At 42.9% G+C, this 20,840-nt stretch overlaps 1 non-coding gene across 1 annotated transcript; it reads right to left on the bottom strand.

The window, feature by feature from the left end:
• Positions 1-10,712: 10,712 nt before the first annotated feature.
• Positions 10,713-10,819, bottom strand: LOC112083705. Its single transcript, XR_002897841.1, has one exon. It is a non-coding gene; the product is annotated as a small nucleolar RNA R71 (small nucleolar RNA).
• Positions 10,820-20,840: the final 10,021 nt, after the last annotated feature.

The following is a 20,840-nucleotide window of genomic DNA, read 5'->3' on the forward strand; positions in this document are numbered from 1 at the left end:
GGAACAATGGCAAAAACCAGAGGATCTAATGAGCCAGACAAATCAAGGAAAGCTGCTGAAAAAGACAGGCCCATTGTTGTTAGAAAGAGTGAAGCTTAAAACATAAATTCTAAAGGAAAAAGACCCCAAAGAAGTGATGGAGAAAGCAATGAAGAAAGGGCTGTTCAGAAAGCTGTTGGGAAAAAGAAAAGAGTGGGAGTTCCAAGGTCAAAAAGCCATATTTTGCTGAGTACTTGAAGAAGCTTAGAGAGATGGAGATGGAGCCAACTTGGTTTCCTGATAATGTCTTTCTTGAGAAACATGGGATTTTGTAAGATGTGAAGACCATTCTCCAAGTAGATGGTCTTGGAAACCTGATAGACATGCCTTATCCCTCTTACAGTGACTCCTCTGCCAAATTCCCTGCTTCTCTGGTTGTCACTTTCCACAAAGTGAGTGAAGATGAAGGATACGGCTCTATAGACTTCAAGATTTGGAAAGAAAGATATGAGATGACTTTTGATGAGATAAGTTAAGTCTTTGGTTTTTCCACTGAGAATAGGTCTGATGCTGGTCAGATTTCTATTACTAAAGATGAGTTGGAGAAGCTTTGGAGGAGCTCAGCTAATGGTGATTATTTTTCTGGAACTAGCAAGTCTTCCAATTTTAGGAACCCAACAATAAGAATAACTCACAAGATTGTAGCTCATACATTCTTTAGGAAGAAAGAGTTTGGTGCTGTCTCTGATGAAGAGTTGAGGATTGTAGGAATGGGGATGAGCTGAAACCCTATATGGCACCATATATAGGTAATGCACCATTTATAGGTGATGAGCTGAAACCCTCTATGGCAGCACTTCTAATGAAGCATTTTCTTCACCTCCGAGAATGGGCTTACACCACAAGAATGTAGAAGCCACGCCTGAGCTGTTGAGGTCTTATCACTCCTCCCCTGATTGGTGACAAGAAGCACTTTAAATTGATGGATGCAGCACATTTGGTGAAGACCACATTTGTTGAGGGTTATGTGGAAGGAGGCTTGTTTGCTTATTATCAATCTTTTTATGAAAGAGATGTGAGCATACTGCTGCCTAATACTGGCATCAGCTCATTCTCTAACCCCAGGAACATCTATTTTCATATTACAAAGGACCTCTACTATAATCCATCTATTCACCCTCCTATCGTTGGTGTCAAAAAGAAGGTGAACAAGAAGAAGAGAGAACTAAGCAATGATGAAGAAGCTCAACAGCCTCAAGAACCTGAGCCAGTTATTCCTGATCCAAAGTATGGTACTGAGAGGTATTTCTTTACTCCTTATAATGGAAGAATGCCAGAGCCTATAGCTCAAGCTCATTACCAAACCTACATGCTTCAAGGCTGGAACAAGTGGCAAGATAAGAAAATCAGGAAGCTGGTGAAGACTGTCAAGAGTTTGAAGAAGCCTGTTAGAGAGAAAAATAAAGGACCTTAGCAGCAAGGGAGAGAAAGGTGTAGGAGAGAGTTCTCAGCAAGAGGGCCAGCTGGTGGTGTTCAGAGATCTAGGGTCACCTGATAATCAGGTCAGACCAAAGAGAGCAGCCATGCGATCTCCATCAGACCGGTCAAGCAACCCATCCTATTCACTTGGGTCTCTAACCCCATCTCCAAGTCCATAAGAGGTAACACTCCAAACATTTGTATATAGCATTTGCATTCTTTTTTTTTTATCTTGGCATTCTTTGTTTTGCATTTTTTATACTTTTCTCTCATGCTTTTATTACACAAAGGACTGTGTAGTTTAAGTCTGGGGGAGGGGTGTAGTGTTTGCTAATCTTATTTGTTCATGTCTTATTTTGATTTGCATTTTTAGTTTGCATATAAGTGCATAGAAAAAACCGAAAACAAAATCAAAAAATTTGAAACATTTTCACAAACAAAATGTTCATTTAGTTGCATTCACATTTTAGGATTGAGTCTAGATTGCATTTCATTTAGGTTTGCATCATATGCATAATAATAGATTTTTCCAAGAGAGAGCATCACTTTAAGAGTTTGATTCATTCCCCTAGTTTCTAATTTTTTGATGCATGCAGACAAGAAAGAAATCAAGATTGAACCATGCTTAGAACTTATTTTTCACTGTATTTGTATCATTTGGATCAGGCATTGAATAGTTCCAGCCATGCTTAAAGTGATAACCCTGAATTTGACTTCTTAAATATCATGTTCATGCATTTGTAGGTTGATTCATGGGTACCAAAGACATATTTGAGCTTTCTTATCCCATTTTGCCACTCTTGTAGCTTAAATAGCTGTTCTCCATTATTAAGACAGTTACCACTCCTTGAACTTAACCATCTTTGAAGCTAAATCATTAGTGTGTGCATGTGAGGCCTCTTTCAAAGTAGACTTGGTAAAAAGTGTTGGGTCTAGAGCGACAGAGATAGGGCTGCATGTAGATTCTAGTCCATCATCAGGACTAGCTTAGGTCTGGTTGAAGTTTGGGGATTGATTGAGCTTGATCTGAAAGAAAGATCTTTGAGAGTGTGGAAATGAGGAAAGAAATGGGAATGTAATAGGGGAATGAACTCTACAAAAAAGAGTAGTGAGTGAGAAACGAAAAGAAAAGCTCTAAGTGGATTGGTAGTCTCAAGAAAGAAAAAAAAGGATCAAAATAGAGAGATTAGAAGAAAAGAAGAGAGCTAAGTGTTTAATGAAAATGAAACTCACCAAGTGTTGAAAAGAAAAGAGCATTCCCCTAGAGATGAAGTGAACGAAATGAATGAGAGCTGGTGATCATCAAGGCAAAATGCCTTTGGGAAAGGGCTAGCTTAGAGAGAGACTTTATGGGTTTAGATTAGGGAGTGAAAGCATTTCTAGTGTTGGGTAGATTTAGTTCTATCTTTGTATGAATCCATTGCTTTTCACCCTTAGCATTTTACTAAAGTCTGCTTTTTCCTTGAGAGATCTCTTGCTTGGAGTACCAGATACTGATCATTTTAATCTCAAAAACCAGTTCCTACCCAAATTAATCAACTTCTTTTGCATGAACATGATCCACATGAAACTTTAATGAATGTCAAAGGGTTAGAACTTGGAATGCTTGTGAAGGCTGATGCTTGGACTTGATTCACTTTGTGATGAGTATGGCTAATGTTTTACGAGTAATCTTTTCTGCATTACATTTCAGAATTAGCAACTAGTACAATGAATTTTGAATTCTTTTAGTGATCATCTCTCTCTTTGGAATATAAACTCTCAAACAGATAACCTCTCTCTCCTTTATGTTCTAGTTTGCTTGAGGGCAAGCAAAACATAAGTGTGTGGGAGTTAATATATTCATATTATTGCATGGTTAGGGTGCATTTTTAGTCCAAATATTAAATCTCATGTATACATATAGATAGTTTTCTTAGAATTTAGCTATGGTTTTAGCTCTTATAGGAAATGCATTAGGTCCCAATGAGTCTTCCATATTTGGAGTGTTGTTCAGGTATCTTGGAGCTGTTTGGGAGGAGAGGGAGTGAGACCCTTGAAGAAATGGATGAAAAAGATGGAGATTTGAGCAAAAAGGAGTATCGGCCATTTCTATGTACCACAGGACCGTTTTATTGGCAACATTCACGTACCACGAGTAGCTGCTGTCGGCTAAAACATGTGTACATGCTTCTCGGCCAAAAGTTCAAGTTTGCCGGTATACTTCAGTGACCACCCTAGAAGAAGCCCTTCCCCGCTGATTCAGCCTCCGGTGTCCTTATCAAAAATCAAGAGGATTGAGTCACAGTTCTAGAACATTTAGAATCACCTGATTTGAATCAATTAGCGGAAAGATATCGTAAGCGGGAGAAGAACATGTCTCGTTGCCATTCCGGACCGATCCGATGCTCTGCAAATATGGGCAATACCGAAAACCTTGCTCTCTTCGGATGCTGATGGACTCTTCACCAAAGTTGGAGACTACTCCGTTTCCTTTCTCCTGGAGCTAGAAAATAATGTTCTGGATCACTGAGCAGGAATATTTAGCAGTTTAAGTGCAAAGGGGTCCATATCCACTACGGGATGAACCCCAAAAGAATGCGGACTGGAGTATGCAACTTTCTGTGGATTTCTTTCTTCAGACATCACACCGAGGAGTACACCCGGATATTAGTGGTCGGTGTAAGCCAAATCTTACACCATTCTGTTGCAGATCCACTCCAACCAAGTTTATTATTGATGTGAAGCCCGGTGCAAACTTCAACGTTTTCTACACCGGGATAAACATCGGCCAAAAGCATCCTGGTGAAATTTCCAGCGGTTCAAGAGGCTTCTCCACTCCAGGCAACTTCATGAAGATTTTCACCCCGGAGCAGAATCCGTCGTTCCTAACTCGGATCTCAACACCATCCAAATGGTTCCCTGTGCATTCTCCAACGTTTTAACATGTTTGTTCACTCTGGCTTGAACCTCGGCCAAAAAAAATCTTGGAGGCAGCTGCATCTTCAGATACATGTTCTGCGCCGGCCAAATATTGCCCGGTTCCAAGTTGCCAAACAGTTTTAAGTGTTTTCTCTCCGGGTCAACACCGGGTTTGTCCCGGGTTGACCCTAGACTTAAGGAGCCACTATAAATATATATTAAGGTTTTCCATTATGATGTACCATTATTCCCTTAGACGTTTTTTGCCTCTTTTGTCTAAGAATCATTTGAGAGAGATATCTCCTTTTGATCTTAATCCAAGAGACTTTTTAAGAGCTCAACCATCTATCTTTTATCATTCCATCATTTTCTACCTATCTTATTTTTTTAATCATGTTTAACATCTCTTCTTGCAAAGGAGTTAGAGAGTTAAATATGATTACTGAGTAATCTTCTTATTACGGTTCCAGATATGTAGGTTAGGGTGCTTAGGTGTTAGATTAAGGTTGCTTAGGGCTATTTATGCTTCTTCTTCTTGTTGGCTAATCTTAATGCTGGGTTTTTGATAATCACTCTAACCCAGATCTATGGGATTTCTCCACCCAAAAGGTGTTTGATGAAAATGAACCAGCCAAGACAGTACTAGCTCTACCTGTTAGAGAGAATGGAAAAAGGACGCACATATGATAATCAGTATTTCTCATTATGGTTGAACACAGTTCTTCAAAGTTTTCAATGTGATCTATTGGGTGTTCTGTGGGAAAACCATTATATGCTTTTTCAAAGGTTTTAATCAGTTTTAGGAATTTTTATTATGATTTCCATGTATTTGTAGTTTCAAGTCTCTTTTCAGGAAACTTAGGGAATATGATGGCAAAATGGAAGAAATCCACATTTTTAGCTCAGATTCAGACCGTCAGAAGTTCAGCCTCAAATGAATACTTTCTCACTGTCTGATCCAGCTCAAATTTGCGGACAATCAAGAGGAGACAACCAGCTTTCCATAGCACTTTACATCACAAAGATCCAACGGTGCAATCAAAAGATACATGGAGAACAAGTTGACCCCGTTCACCAGTCCCGGAAGACTCTCACCCGCGGGAAACACATGTTTTACCTGCCCTGGAAGACTCTCACCCCCGGTGGACCTTAGGACGAGCCACAAGGCCCAACATCAAAGCCCACTTTGCTATTTCTCTTCAGAGAAGCCCTAAATGAGACCTGAAAGACTTTAGGACCTATAAATACATTGTTTAGCAGTCCTAAACGGGTGTATGCTTTTGTAATGAGATTTTGAGCCACCAAACTTTTTTTTCTAGAGTTAGGCGATGCAGATGGGGATTCTTCCCCAGATCCATTGTTCTTTCTCCTTTTTATCTTGTTAACTTTTCTGTTTCATTCTTTTGCATTCTTCTATGTCTTTCATCATGCATTGCATCATGTAGATTAGTCCCAGAGAGTCAAGTTGTTTGAAGATATCGACAAGCATATATATCGATTAGGATTTCTATTTTTCTTAGCCATATTCAGGATCTCATCTCTTCTAAGGTTTTCATAAAGCATGAGAGTAGATTCATGACCTATTCTCTGAGCCTAGGATCGATCAGAGCCACGAGAGTGTTGTATCAGATCATCCATACCTAGCTTCAGAAGAACATAGTCGCTATAGGAGTCGAGAGCTACCTATAGAGAAGATGTGAGCATACGAATTCAATGTCCAATGCATGATCTTAAGTTTAGCATGAGAGCGAGAGTTAATTGCTAGATCTAAGAGATTAGTTGATTAAGGTGACGACAGTTGGTTAATCATACATATGTCTATTCTAGTTCAATACAGATTCCCATAAACAGATGAAGATAAATCGCCCGGAAGCTAATTGGAAATGCCATCATACATCGATTAGAGTAACCCGGAGAATTCTAAATTGCCACCTATGAGTTTAAGAGTCTTTAGTTTGAGTCGGTATGCTTTAGATGTTCTTTTAACAATTCATCATGCATTCCATTTCTTGTGAATATTAGATTAGGTTTAGTTTAGGATATTAACCAAAACCCCAAAACTTTTATTAGTTAATGAGTTTGCTTACTTCCCAGTTTGTTGTTTCTCGCAGATTAGACATCCTCCCTGTGGATCGACACCCTAAGTCCTACAACGTACATCTGTGCACTTGCAGACTCTAGGGTTTTATAAATTTAAAACTTTTGGAGGACCAACGGGCTTGTTAAAAAACAACCCTAGGCCCGAAGCCCATCAAGTTTTTGGCGCCGTCGCCGGGGAGGCATGAAGTCGCTGGAGGTCTAAACCTGGGAGGTTGAAGCCGCAGAAGACTATATATATATGTCGAGTTTCTGCCAAAGCAACATATGAAGTAAACCAAATTCATAAACACCCTAACTTTTTTTCTTTTTCTGCTCATTTTTTCTTCTGTTTGCCCTAGTTTCAGAAACCTTTGAAGCATGGATCATCCAAGGAGAAACACCCTAACCCCGAGCGAAGGTTCTGTGACCTCTGTGAAGCTCCCTGCACATGTGAATCACCCTCCAGGCATGATTTTGATCATCATCTTCATGGAGACTCGCGACCTCCGTACCACCGAGACTCGTGACCTCCGCAAACCACCACCATGGAGACTCGCGACCTCTGCACCACCAAGATGAGCCCTATTCGGCGTACCAGGTGAACCGTCGACCATCTCATCCTCTTCCTCATCAGATTCTCCACCAGAACTATGAGAACAATCGACTTAACATCCTGATTAATCGATTGGAAGCCAAGTAGAATCAGTTCCTTGCCTCCCAAGCCCTCATCAATGCTGTCCTGCGAACAAAGATAGATGACGTGACCATCGGCCTCAAAAAAGGTTTCATGAACTCTCTGAGCATGTGAAGACACAGGAAGATCAGAGAACCAAAGCTAATGACGTGTTAGATCAGAGAATAGAGTTTGTCAGGGAAGAACAAGACAAAAACAAGTTCAGCATTCGGCAAAACGAAAGGGAGCTGCAAACCCTAACCTTCAAGATCGATGACTTGGATGAGGAGCTGAATGAGAGCAAAAACCAGACCTACGTGATATGTCTATATTTTACATCATTTAGGCTGCATTTTAGAGTCCTCATCATGTGTTTTTCCATGTAAACTGAGTCTTTAGGCATAAAAATAGGATTTAGGGCTTGCATTAGGTCCCAAAGAGTTTTGCATGTTTTGAAGTCTTTATCAGGTGCTTTGGAAGCCATTTGGAGTTCAAGAAGAGGAGCAGAAAAGAAAACGGTGAAGAAAAGGGTCAAAAATGGTGAAAACCGCTTGGAGATATTTCTCGGACAAAACTCGTACCGGCTGGACTAGAACCTCGGTCAAAAACCCTTACCGAACGGCCAAAATCGGTTAAAATCGAGTATCGGGTGAAAATTCCCTCGGGTGAAATTTTAGGCCGAGGTGAGAAGGATTTTACGGCTAAAAAGCTTACCGCAGTAAACAGCCCTCGGCCATTTTCCTTACCGCAGGAAGCTTTTCTCGGTTAAAATTTATCTTCACCCGCGCGTTTCAAAGATCAGCAATCCGGGGAACCTTCAGGTCCGAATCAGTTGGCGGGGTCTTCATCAAAGTTGGAGATACTCAAGCAAAGATCCCAGAACAGTTGGAATCATCCAATTCGGACCAGTGAAGAGAAAGATATGGTCTCCGGAGGACACGCCAGTATTACGCGCACCCGAGAACCGAACAGCGGACTTCAAAGATCACGAGGGACGGAGCCTTTACGGTCCGGACCAGCCTGCCCGGTCTTCATCAAAGTTTGAGATCTGTGAAAGACCTTCTCAGAACGCTTGGGATCGCTCAATTCGGAGGGATCATTTAAAAGATACGGTCTCCGGAGTTCACATCGGTCCAAAAGCTTATTTTCCAGTGATTCCAATGCGGTGCAAAGATGTGCAATCCAGGAAGCCTTCCACTTCCCAAGCTCCGATGGTTTCTTCACCAAAGTTCGATCTTATTGAGTCATCTTGACTATGGAACTGGTCTCAAAGCAACTGGAGTCGTGTGTTGAATGTTACTGCTTCCGGAAGGCAAGTTGGTCGATATGAGCCTAAATGAGTTGCGATATGCGCTAAGTATTTTCTCAAGCCTCGACATCGTTACCTCGATAATGCTCAAGTCAAGGCTCATCTCTTGAGAGTATTTTGAGCTAGACCTCGTGCTAACACCTTGGCATGTTGAGATCAAGGCATGCACACGTAAGAGATGAAGCCGGAGACGACTAAGTAATTGAACGTGCACCTTGGTGTAATGGCCTCGGCGTGCATGCCGGACTCTGTTCTCCTGAACCCCTCAACTACCAAGCCCCGCGACATTTCATGGCGAGGTCCGTTGTCACAACTCCAGAATCAAGAACAAAACGGCTCATGAACACACACGTGAAGATGGATCAAAGACTAGGGTTCATGCATGTTCTTGACGTGTTCTTCACGAGATCTCCATCTTGATCTTTACTCACGTGCACTCCTCGACATCAAAAGCCTCGGCTTCACTCTCCGACACACCGTGGCACTCACCCATCAACCCAAGAAGACGGCTCAGTACCCGGTTTGTTCCGGGCTGACCCGCGACACTTTCCCTTTGCTATAAATACATTTTAGGACCAAAAACCTAATCATCTTATCTTTTATCATCTTTTAGCTTTAAGAACTTGCCTCTTTTGTGAAACTTGATTAATCTAATCCGATATCTCGTTTTTGCATCAGAATCTTGTTCTTTCTTTATTTCTTTTATCATCCAGCATCAAAATTCCTTATCATGACTAGCTACACGTCTTGCAAAGGACTTAGTGAGCTTGTTATGATCAGTGAGTAGTCGTTTAAGCGGCTTTAGATAGGTAGATTAGGGTGTCTAGTCTTGCATGTTTCATTCCTTAACCGACGAGATCTCTAAGCTGGATCCAAGCACATCACTTAAGGTTCAGATCTGAGACATATCTCGCATCAAAAGTGTTTGTAGAAATGTCTGACCACTCGGTTAAGGGTTTAAGAGTCTTTCATCGCGAGAGTGATAGTTTGTTCTCTTAAATGACATATTGAACTGAATCTTATTGCTGACTGATTCGTGCTTCTCAAAAGAGATTTTGGTATGAAAGAGGATCAGTTTAGATGTTCAATACTTTCATGAGAAGATTAACATACTTTGAGTTCAAGTTAAATGAAACCGCTTGATAAATATGATTCATTAACCCATTAGTTTAGCTTGGAAGCACCCGATTCAAGTATCCTGTCTAACGCTTCTGCCTTTATCATATATTATCATATTCCGAATCATTTGCTTGTCATTTGCATCTTTACTTAGTCTAAATCTTATCTTTTGCTTCATTTTCATGTTTGTTTACTTGTTAAATAGTTTAGCTAAAACCTTTCCCCTTTCATCTTGACTTAAGATCACAAGTAACATAGATTAGTGTCTCCCTCACAAGTTTGGATTGATAACCCCTTGTACTACAAGACAGGGGATTGATAACCTCTACAAAGAGCTCAAAAAACTCTTAGTTATCAATTGGCGCTGTTGCCAACTTGTGGGAGCATTAATCTCTTATTTTTTCTTAAGATCAAGACTTTACTTTCTTTTGTTTTACTGACTCTTTTGCAAGTTCTTGTTTTGCTTTCAGGTGCATGAAAACCAGGTCTCGCAGCACAGAACCGCCTTTACCATATGACAATAACATCAACAGGATTGAGAGGCGAGCTCGCGAGAGAGAACGGCACTTTGAAAGGCTTGGAATGGCAGAACAGCAAAGGATCGAGCAACAGGCTCAGGATGCCGAGCACCAGGCTCATGCTAATCAGGCGCAGGCAGGAAGAAATGAACAACAAGCCTTTGTTAACCAGCAACAGGCTCAAAGAAATGAAAGGCTTGCTCAACAAAACCAACAACAAGCTAATAGAAATGAGCAACAAGCCCATCACGTTCAACCGCCACCGCCACCAGCTCAAAGACAACCTCCTCCGGTCTTTGTTGGAGAAAACGACCGAGCCAATGCGCACCAATATAGAGCCGGGATTCAAGCACCACCGGTTCAAAATAACAACTTTGAAGTTAAAGCTTCCCTGCTCAATATGGTGCAGAACTCCAAGTTTCACGGTCTAGCCGGAGAAGATCCTCTTGAGCATCTAGATCAGTTTGATCGGGTTTGCGACTTAACAAAGATTAATGGCGTCTCAGAAGATAGCTTCAAGCTACACTTGTTCCCATTCAGCATCGGTGATAAAACTCACCAGTGGGAAAAGAACCTCCCGAGGGGTTCAATACAAACATGGGAGCAGTGTAAACTGGCGTTCTTATCAAAGTTCTTTTCCACATCACGCACGGCTAAGCTCAGGAATCAGATCTCAAGTTTCACGCAACACAATAATGAGAGCTTTAATGAAGCTTGGGAACGGTTTCGAAGCTATACAAACCAATGCCCACACCACGGCTTCTCAGAGGCATCCCTCTTGAGTACTTTATACCGAGGTGCACTCCCCAAGATCAGAAACCAACTCGATACAGCTTCAAATGGAAATTTTCTTGGGAAAGAGATCAATGCGGCAATGGAACTAGTAGAGAACCTAGCCATGTCTAATGACACGTATGGAGAAGACTTTGATAGAGCAAACCGTTCAGAGGGATCTAGTGATGAACAACGCATGAAGAAAGACAAAAGAGAGCTTCAGAGCAAGCTTGACAAGGTTTTAATGGCGACTCAAAAGCCAATACACTTCGTGGGCGAGTTTGATGAGCAAGGGCCAAGTTTTGACAATGTTAATGAAGACGGTCTAACTCAGGAGGAACTGAACTACATAGGGAATCAACAGAGGTATCAACGGTTTAACAACTACAGCAATAACCCAAACCTCTCTTACCGAAACCCAAATGTAGCTAACCCTCAAGACCAAGTGTACCCTTCTCAACAACAACAACAAAGCTATGCTCAAAAAGCTCCTTTTCCGAATACCTTTCAACCCAAGCAACAGTTCAGTGGGCAACAGCAAAGCTACACTCAACAGAATCAAGCAGCTAAGGGTAACAACTTCAACAGCCAACCGCAGCAACACAAGTTTCCACCAGGGTTCAATCCAACGCAAGATATCAGAGAGCTTAAGCAAAACCAAGCCTCTACATCATCAAGAGGCCCCGCTTTACCAGGTAAGCCGGAGACAAACCCCAAGGAGTATGTGAACGCCATCACATTGACGAGTGGTAAATAACTACAAGCTCCAACGCCTAAGACAAAGCTCATTGAGGCCAATGAGCAATTAGAGGGGGAGGCAGCCTCAGATGATGCGCATAACGATGAAGTTTTGAAGATGGAACCGGTTAAAGACAAAGGCAACAAGGTGGAAAAGATACCTGAGCTTGAAAAGCCATACGTTCCACCACCATCTTACCAGCCCAAGATACCATTCCCAGGGCGTTTCAAAAAGAAAATCTTAGACAAAGCCAAGACGGTCTTTGAGAAACACTTGGAGAACACGCAACTGACTTTACCCATCATATACGCTTTCTTAGCTATACCACAGTGATAACACCGGATTTTGACCATTTTTATGGATCACTTTAATATCTTTTACAGGTGTTTTTACTCCATTTTCAAAGGTTTTCAAAGGATTTCTATGTTTCCGGATTTTAAAAGACTTTTCAGGTAATTTGGGATAAAGAGGCACAAAATGGAACAAAAAGACTCTTTTGAATAAATGCAGACCGTCAGAACTCTCATGGAGAGACGAAGACCTTCTCACCGTCTGATCACCCTCAAAATTGGAAAACTTATAGAAGAATCAACCAGCTTTCAAATGCACTTGGTTTGGAGACATTCCAACGGTTGGATCTCAAGATATTCCATTAGCCCCGGAGCCACTCAAAATCGGCCAGCAAGTCACGCGACCACGGTGATCAGCCTATTTCCCGCGGTCAGAAGCTTCCCGACCGCGGCCAACCAGCCAATCCCCGCAGCCACAACACTCCCGACCGCGGCAATCAATCTCCGAATTAAAGCCCATGTATCTGAAGCCCAAAGTCATTCTCAGCCTCAATTCCGTAACCCTAGAGACCATGGAGTATTGGAGACTATAAATACATGTCATATTTTTAGGGAGAGCCATTCATACTTTACAGAAACCCTTTTCCTTTAGCCGTTTTTATGAGATTTTTGTAGAAGATTGTTCTAGCCCGAGTTCTTCAATAGAGAAGCTTTCTTTATCTCTTTTCTTTACTGTTTTTCATTACTTTTATTAAAACCGATGATGATGTCGACCTCAGCTATGTCTGAGTAGATCCCGAGTTGGGCTTAGGGTTCCCGAAAGGGGCTCTCATAATCGATTAAGACATCTAGGTTTATAGATCTGGGATTTCGACCTGTTCTCTGTTTATTGTTGTTCTTATTGCATGTATGCTTGATTGATCACCTAGTATCTGATCTAGATAGTTAGTGTTGCGAAAGTTTTCATTAAGTATCAGCCCTAGAATGAAACAGGTGATTTTTCCGTAAGAGTGGAAACCTACCTGCGGCGAGATCGTGAGTATTGACGAGTCTTGTGCAGCTCTTGCGTTCTCTCCCTTCCAGGGCCAGAGTGGAAACCTACTGGTCAGGGTTGCGAGAAACAGTTGGTTATGATCACGACAGTGACGTAGTCATACTGCCGTACTCTAGCTCTAGAACCACCTATATATCGATATCTGTCAATCCCAATCTATCTACCCTAGTGTTAAAACCGATTATGATCCCTTAGAGTTCCCAATAGCTCAGCGTTTTTAGCCATAGTTTACAATTCCATCGATTTTTATTTGTTTACTTAAACCTGCATTTCAATTTCCTTAGTTCGATAATTTACTTGCTTTATTAGTCTTTCATTCGATATTCTACTTGCTTTATTAGCCTTTCATTCGATTTCTTTACTTGCTTTCTAGGATAGATTTAATTGCTTTCTCTTATTTTAGTTTAATTCGTGACAAACAACCAACCTCTAAAACCAATCTAGTCTAGACATAAAGTTAAAAACCGTTGAAGAATACCAGGCACACAAATCTCTGTGGATTTGATCCCTGAATACTTCAACTGATAGCTGTGCACTTGCGGCTTTCCTTTGTTTTGTTAAGGGTAAAACTTGTTCCCTCACGCAGTTGACACGACATCACACAGCTTGGAAAGTTTCTAAAGGATGCGATTCTCAACAAGACAAAGGAGCTCCAGGGTATGGTAATATTGAGCCATGAGTGCAGTGCTATAATACAAAGGAGATCTATACCAAGAAAGCTATCCGATCCGGGCAGCTTTACTTTGCCGTGTGCCTTAGGTCACTTTAAGTTCTCAAACTGCTTATGTGATCTAGGAGCTTCTGTGAGCTTAATGCCTTACACGGTGGCCAAGAGACTGGGATTCAAAAGCTACAAGCCGGCCAAGATCTCTCTTGTATTAGCTGATAGATCAGTTAGACTACCGGTGGGTTTGCTTGAGGATTTACCTTTGAGAATCGGTGAAATAGAAATCCCCATGGACTTCATAGTTCTTGAGATGGACGAGGAACCACTAGACCCCATTATCTTGGGCCGACTGTTCTTAGCGGCCGCAGGAGCCATAATCGATGTAAGAGGGGGGATGATTGAATTACATATCGGTTCCGAGACTATGAAGTTCAATGTGAAGGATATGATGAAGAAACCGACCATTAAAGGTCAGGTTTTCTATGTGGAGGTTATGGAGGAGCTAGCTGATGAGCTCCTAGAGGAATTGAACTCAGAAGATCCGTTACAAGTGGTCTTAACACGGGAACAAAGCGAGCACGGCTACTTGAACAAGGAAAGCGAGGTATACAAGCGTCTTTTGGACCAACCGAAGGAGCTTGGAGCTGAGGCGAGGTTTCTAGAGCTCAAGGAGAGAGGCCTCGATATTTTAGACAGCGAGGGGTCCAAGGGAATAGAGGAGACGCCTCGGGATATCATGGCCGTGACAACTTGTGCCGGGGCCGATGGTAAGCCGTGCGAGAACAAAGAAAAGGCCGAGGAAGCTGTACCGGGCCAATGCAGCTTTGATGCCCATTGGAATGAGGCTGATGCACCCCCTGTTGAGCTCAAGCCTCTACCAACAGGGCTCAGGTATGATTTCTTGGGTCTAAACTCCACCTTTCCTGTGATCATTAACGATAGCTTGCTTAAACATGAAGAGCGTGCATTGCTTAGTGAAATACGAAAGTTCAGGAGAGCCATAGGGTATTCTATGGCTGATATTAGAGGGATCTCTCCTGACATATGCACCCACAGGATCCACCTAGAGGACCAAGCTATGTCCTCTATTGAGCACCAACGTCGCCTTAACCCGGACCTTAAAGAGGTGGTTAAGAAGGAGATACTAAAGCTCCTTGAGGCAGGGATAATTTACTCAATCTCTGACTCTCGGTGGGTATCTCCTGTACAAGTTGTGCCCAAGAAAGGTGGGATCACGGTGGTGAAAAACGATAAGGATGAACTCATAGCCCAAAGAACTATAACCGGCCATCGCATGTGCATTGACTATAGGAAATTGAATTCTGCTTCTAGAAAATATCATTTTCCTTTACCATTCATTGATCAAATGCTTGAAAGGCTAGCTAACCATCCTTATTTTTGTTTTCTTGATGGGTACTCGGGGTTCTTTCAAATACCTATAGACCCCCGAGATCAAGAGAAAACGACATTCACTTGCCCTTATGGCACTTATGCTTATCGGAGAATGCCTTTCGGTCTATGTAATGCACCGGCCACTTTTCAAAGATGTATGATGCACATTTTCTATGATCTAATTGAAGAGAAGGTGGAGGTGTTTATGGATGATTTCTCCGTATACGACTCCTCTTTATCCTATTGTCTTGCTAATCTATCTCAGGTTCTAAAGCGATGTGAGGAGCATAGGCTTGTCTTGAACTGGGAGAAATGCCATTTCAGGGTCCAATAAGGCATTGTCTTGGGACACAAGGTATCAGAGAAGGGCATTGAGGTAGACAAGGCTAAGATCAAGGTGATGGTGAACCTACAAGCTCCGAACTCGGTAAAAGGAATAAGAAGCTTCCTTGGCCACGCAGGGTTCTATAGGCGGTTTATTAAAGATTTCTCCTAGATAGCTAGACCCTTGACGAGGCTATTGTGTAAAGAAGTGGAGTTTATCTTTGATGATGAATGTGAAGAAGTGTTTAAGAGAATCAAGGAAGCTTTGATCAGTGCACCTATAGTACAAGCTCCCGATTGGTCTTTACCATTCGAAGTGATCACTGATGCATCTGACTATGCTGTGGGAGCTGTCTTGGGGCAGAAGAAAGATAAGAAGCTTCATGTGATCTACTGCGCAAGCCACACCTTGGACTCGGCTCAAGAAAAGTATGCCACCACCGAGAAGGAAATGCTTGCCATTGTGTTTGCATTTGACAAATTCAGGAGTTATCTAGTGGGATCAAAGGTCACAGTCTACACAGATCACGCGGCTTTGAGGTATCTGATGTCTAAGAAGGACGCTAAGCCGAGGCTTCTAAGATGGGTTTTTGTTGCTCCAAGAATTCGATATGGAAATACTTGATAAAAAGGGTATTGAGAACGGGGCCGCAGACCATCTCTCAAGGCTGAGGATTGAAGAACAAGTCCCCATAGATGATGCTTTACCCGAGGAACATCTCATGCTAGTCCGGTCTTACTTAGAAGTGGAGGAAGCCAATACGATCAAGGAAAGAAGCCTCCCATGGTTCGCGGATCTAGTGAACTACTTGTCTTGCGGTTTAGAGCCACCTGATCTTGATACTTATCAGGGGAAAAAGTTCTTTAGAGATGTGATGAGATACCATTGGGATGAGCCGTATCTTTACGTGCTTAACAAGGACCATCTCTATAGACGGTGCTTGGCCGAAGAAGAGATCTATCCGGTGCTACAAGAATGCCACGGTTCATCGTATGGTGGTCACTTAGGTGCATTCAAGACGGTCGCCAAGGTTCTACAAAGCGGTTTCTGGTGGCCGACTATGTTCAAAGACGCTCAAGATGTGGTCTCAAGGTGTGAAGCTTGTCAAAGGCATGGTAACATATCCAAGAGGAATGAAATGCCTCAGAACCCGATCTTTGAAGTAGAAGTCTTCGACTGTTGGGGCATTGACTTCATGGGCCCCTTCATAAGCTCGTATGGGAACCAGTACATACTCGTTGTGGTGGACTATGTGAGTAAATGGGTTGAAGCGGTCGCATCTCCGACCAACGATTCGAAAGTGGTGGTAAATCTCTTTAAGAGCATCATTTTCCCACGGTTCAGAGTTCCAAGAGTAGTAATAAGTGATGGGGGAAGCCATTTCATCAACAAGACTCTCGAGAGTCTTTTGAAGAAGCATGGAGTAAAACACAAGGTGGCCAGCCCTTATCATCCGCAAACCAGTGGCCAAGTGGAGGTCTCTAACCATCAGATAAAGGCTATTTTGGAGAGAACCCTGAGCTCATCTAGGAAGGATTGGAGCAAGAAACTTGATGATGCTTTGTGGGCCTACAGAACCGCGTACAAGACCCCCATTGGAACCTCACCGTTTAACTTGCTCTATGGGAAAAGCTGCCATTTACCGGTTGAGTTGGATTACAAAGCCTTGTGGGCAGTGAAACTTCTGAACTTTGACATCAAGACTGCACAAGAGAAGAGAGTTTTACAGCTTCACGAGCTTGAGGAGATCCGGTTAGACGCTTTTGAGAGCTCTAAACTTTACAAGGAAAGGACCAAGGCGCTCCATGACAAGAAGATACACAAGAAAGAGTTCAAAGAAGGAGACCAAGTTCTGTTGTTTAACTCAAGACTTAAGCTATTCCCTGGGAAGCTAAGGTCTAGGTGGTCCGGTCCGTTCACAATCCTTGAAGTAAGGCCCTATGGAGCCGTCGTTCTAAAAGGAAAAGATGGGCAAGGCTATGTGGTAAACGGTCAGAGGGTAAAACATTACTTGGCATCGGAAACAAGAGAGGGAGCTACCTCAGTTCCTCTTCTTGAACCGGAATCAGCATGAAAAGGTATGAAAAGTCAAACTTAGAGACGTTAAACAAGTGCTCTTGGGAGACACCCCAAGCTTATCCTTGTACATATTCCGTTTTTCATCTTCTTTTTCTTTTTATTCAAAGCTTTTTGAAGGGTTTGTTAAGTGTTTCAGGAGTTAGACAGTGAGCCTTAAGGTTAAAAGAAAGAAAATTTTGAAAAATACACGGCCTGATGATTTGAGTCGTAGAATATTTACAGCCTCGGTATCGACCCTCGGTATATTCATACCGCGGTCACCTTTTACCGAGTTAAAGCTTGAGAACCTCAGCTAAACTACTCGACTTATTTTCATCATGGCCGTGTAGGAGGAGTGAAGTGGTGAAATGACTAAGTGTGGGGGAGGCCCACGGTGTAAACACCTCTGTATAATTACACCGAGGAGCAATGTTTACTTTAAACGGTTAAAAACCTCGATCCAAGGCCGCGACCAGTTTACACCAAGGCCAGCCCGTCAAAACCCCCGAGCACTAAGTGTTCTTTTTTTAAACAAGTGGACTCGGCATGATACCCTCGTGGTGGAGCGTGCCGAGGTGTCAGGTTTCAAGAACGATCGAAAACAAGAACACTTGGAACACTTAGATCGAAGAAGAGGCTTTGCGCGGTCTATGGAAAAGACTTGGAGGCCGCGGAGACTTACTCGTTAGCATCGGCTCAAACCACTCGGCTTGGTACCCTCGTGGTGGAACAAGTCGAGGCCGCTCATGCTAACACGAGAAAAATCAGTTTAGACCGTACGGCCCACGTCATTCCCATACCGCGTTTGTTTGGAGGCTTTGCGCGGCATTTCGAATTTAAACGCTTGGTCAAGGCGATTTTTGGCGCGGTCAACGGCTGGAGCTGGAGCTGAAGGGGGGACCAGTCCCACAACAGTCCAAATGCCAGATGGAAAGCACGCTCCAGCCCATACTAGCCTCCATACCAAGCTAAAACGCAGAGTTTGCCTTCTTCACTCTTTTCTCTGCATTTCGCGAACACAACTCTCTCGTTTCTCATTCATTTCACGCGATTCCAAGTGCTCTAGACTCGTTAGGGTGTTGTCTATTCTGCATAAGTATCTCAATAACCTTGAATCTTGGATTCCCAAAGGTATTTGCATCTTAAAGAACTCATCTTTTTCCTTCATTATTTGCAAGCTTTAATGTTTGTAAAATGTGAAATTGATTCTTTTAGAACATCTCGGCCTTTGGGAACAATTTTAAAAATTCCATCAGGATAGACAACACATGAAAAACTAGTCTCTGCACTGAAAATAATTTGTTCTTGAGTTTTTAAAATTCTTGAGAAAATGCGCTTGGAATCGGCTTAAATGGTAAACTGAGCTATTGAGCTGAACTGTCTAGATATCTTGTCTCTCACCAGTTGTTCTAGCTTTTTTTGTCAATCTCTTTGATGTTTGAAAGCTATTGAACCGGTCTTGTTAAAGAAAGAAGCTCTGTTCTTGTTATCTTGAGATACATGTGCTTAGCGATACACTTGAATCTAACGGTTTCCTTGAGACTCTCCTTCACAAATGACCGACGGACGAACCATTCCTGCTCATGAGACCAACAAAAGCGAGGTCCAGAGGAAGGGTACAAAAGGAAAAGCCGTTGCCTTGGCACGTAATGGAGGAACAAGTAAGAAACCCTCAACAAGACCCGATGGCGAGCCAGCCGCGAAAAGAGCAAGGAAAGCCGAGCCTACTCCGGTATTGGCGCCTGAATCAGGAAGGAATGAGAAGCAGGAAGCCATTGGAGATGAGCTCAGAGCCCTGGTTCCTCAAGAAGCCAACTGTGGCAAGAAGCCAAAGAAGGAACCAAAGGCCGAACCAGAGGACGAGCATTTCCCAACCACTGAGGAGTATTTGGACCATTTTAACTCTATACGAGTGGCTCAAGGTCGGTTTCCTGATATGGAGTTGTTGAGGAATCTTGAGATACTCGATGATGTTACTCTCATTTTTCAAAACATGGGCTTGGCTGAGTTCTTTGAGATAAGCGATGTTGCTTATGAGGGGATCACACAACAGTTTCTTGCCACTTTGGAGGTCATCATATACCCCAAGAGAGATCCCAAGCGCTTACACGGAAAAGGTTTTGGCCACATAGAGTTTGATATGGATGGCGTGCACTACAAGGCCAGTTTCAAGGAGCTTGATGAGATATTTGGTTTCGAAAGAAATGGAAGCTCGCTTGACAAGTTTGTGTACCCAAAAGAAGAGTTAGCTGCCTTGTGGGAAACAATTGCCTTCGGACCTTACTTAGGAGGCAAGAGCAAGACAAGTTGCATCAGAAACCCCGCGATCAGATATACAAACCGAGTCCTAGCCTCTACATTCTTCTCGACTTATAACCCTGGGGTTATTCATACGGCCGAGCTTGAACTGTTGGGACTTGGATTGAAGCCGCTCATAAGAACAAGAAGGAGTTCCAAGGGCCAATGCATGTACCCTCTTTAGGCGCGTTCTTTGCGATTCAAATGCTCACTTACCGTCACAACGTGTGGAGCGACCGAAAGAAGAAAGGAGCAAGGATGCTTCAGAACGGTTGGATTGTCACTAAGATCTTGAGAGCTCAAGGGTTTGTATTCCCGGATTCACCGTCAAAGCCGAATCTCATTGATGAGCAATACTTAAGTAAAAGTGGTTTCTTCGGAGGCAAGTCAGGGGACAGATGGGTTTACAACTTCACACTGATGCACAGAGACGGAACACAGGTTCTACTGCCTAACCGAGGCCTCACCATGCTTGATAAGCAGTGTAACGTCTCTTTCTATGTCCTCAAGGATCAGTTGTACAACCCATCCCTCGACCCACCAATGCGTAAGTGCAATAAGGCCGCAACTAGCAAGCCTCAGAACGAGAATGGCCCGGCCGGATGTGAGAATGAGGAACAGAGACACCCTGAGAGAAGGATAGGAGCGGGCCGATATCATTTTGATCCATACGTGTGGGGTGAGCCTGAATACAACACCAAGAAGCTGTATTCGAGAGTGAACACCCTCCAAAAGTGGTGTAAGTGGCAAGAGAAGACCATTCACGCATTGGTGGACTGTGTAAGGCACCTGAAGAGGAAAGTCAAGCAACTCACCAGGCCATCCTCACCGGACAAGAACTCGGCGACCTCAACAGCACCGATTACACAAGAAGAGGTTGGAGAAAGCTCAAACGCGAGGAACCAAGAGTTTCCACCAGGCAAAGAGGACTGGATCGATCCTGCCAAGGCGTTTCTACCTGAACCCTCGGAGAGCAGCCCACCACGCCAGTCCACACCCTCTTGCTCAACGTCAAATCCCTCGTACTACTTGGGATCAGACCTCTCCGAATGAGGTATCGACTTCAAACACTTGTAAATATGCATCTTGTATATACCATATTGCATTTGTCGAGTTTATCTTTTTACTTCTCTCACACGCTTTTATAACACAAGGGACTGTGTTATTTAAGTGTGGGGGAGGAGCT

The sequence above is a fragment of the Eutrema salsugineum genome, unplaced genomic scaffold (genome assembly GCF_000478725.1).
Source record: "Eutrema salsugineum unplaced genomic scaffold, Eutsalg1_0 scaffold_6, whole genome shotgun sequence".
Taxonomy (NCBI): domain Eukaryota; kingdom Viridiplantae; phylum Streptophyta; class Magnoliopsida; order Brassicales; family Brassicaceae; genus Eutrema; species Eutrema salsugineum.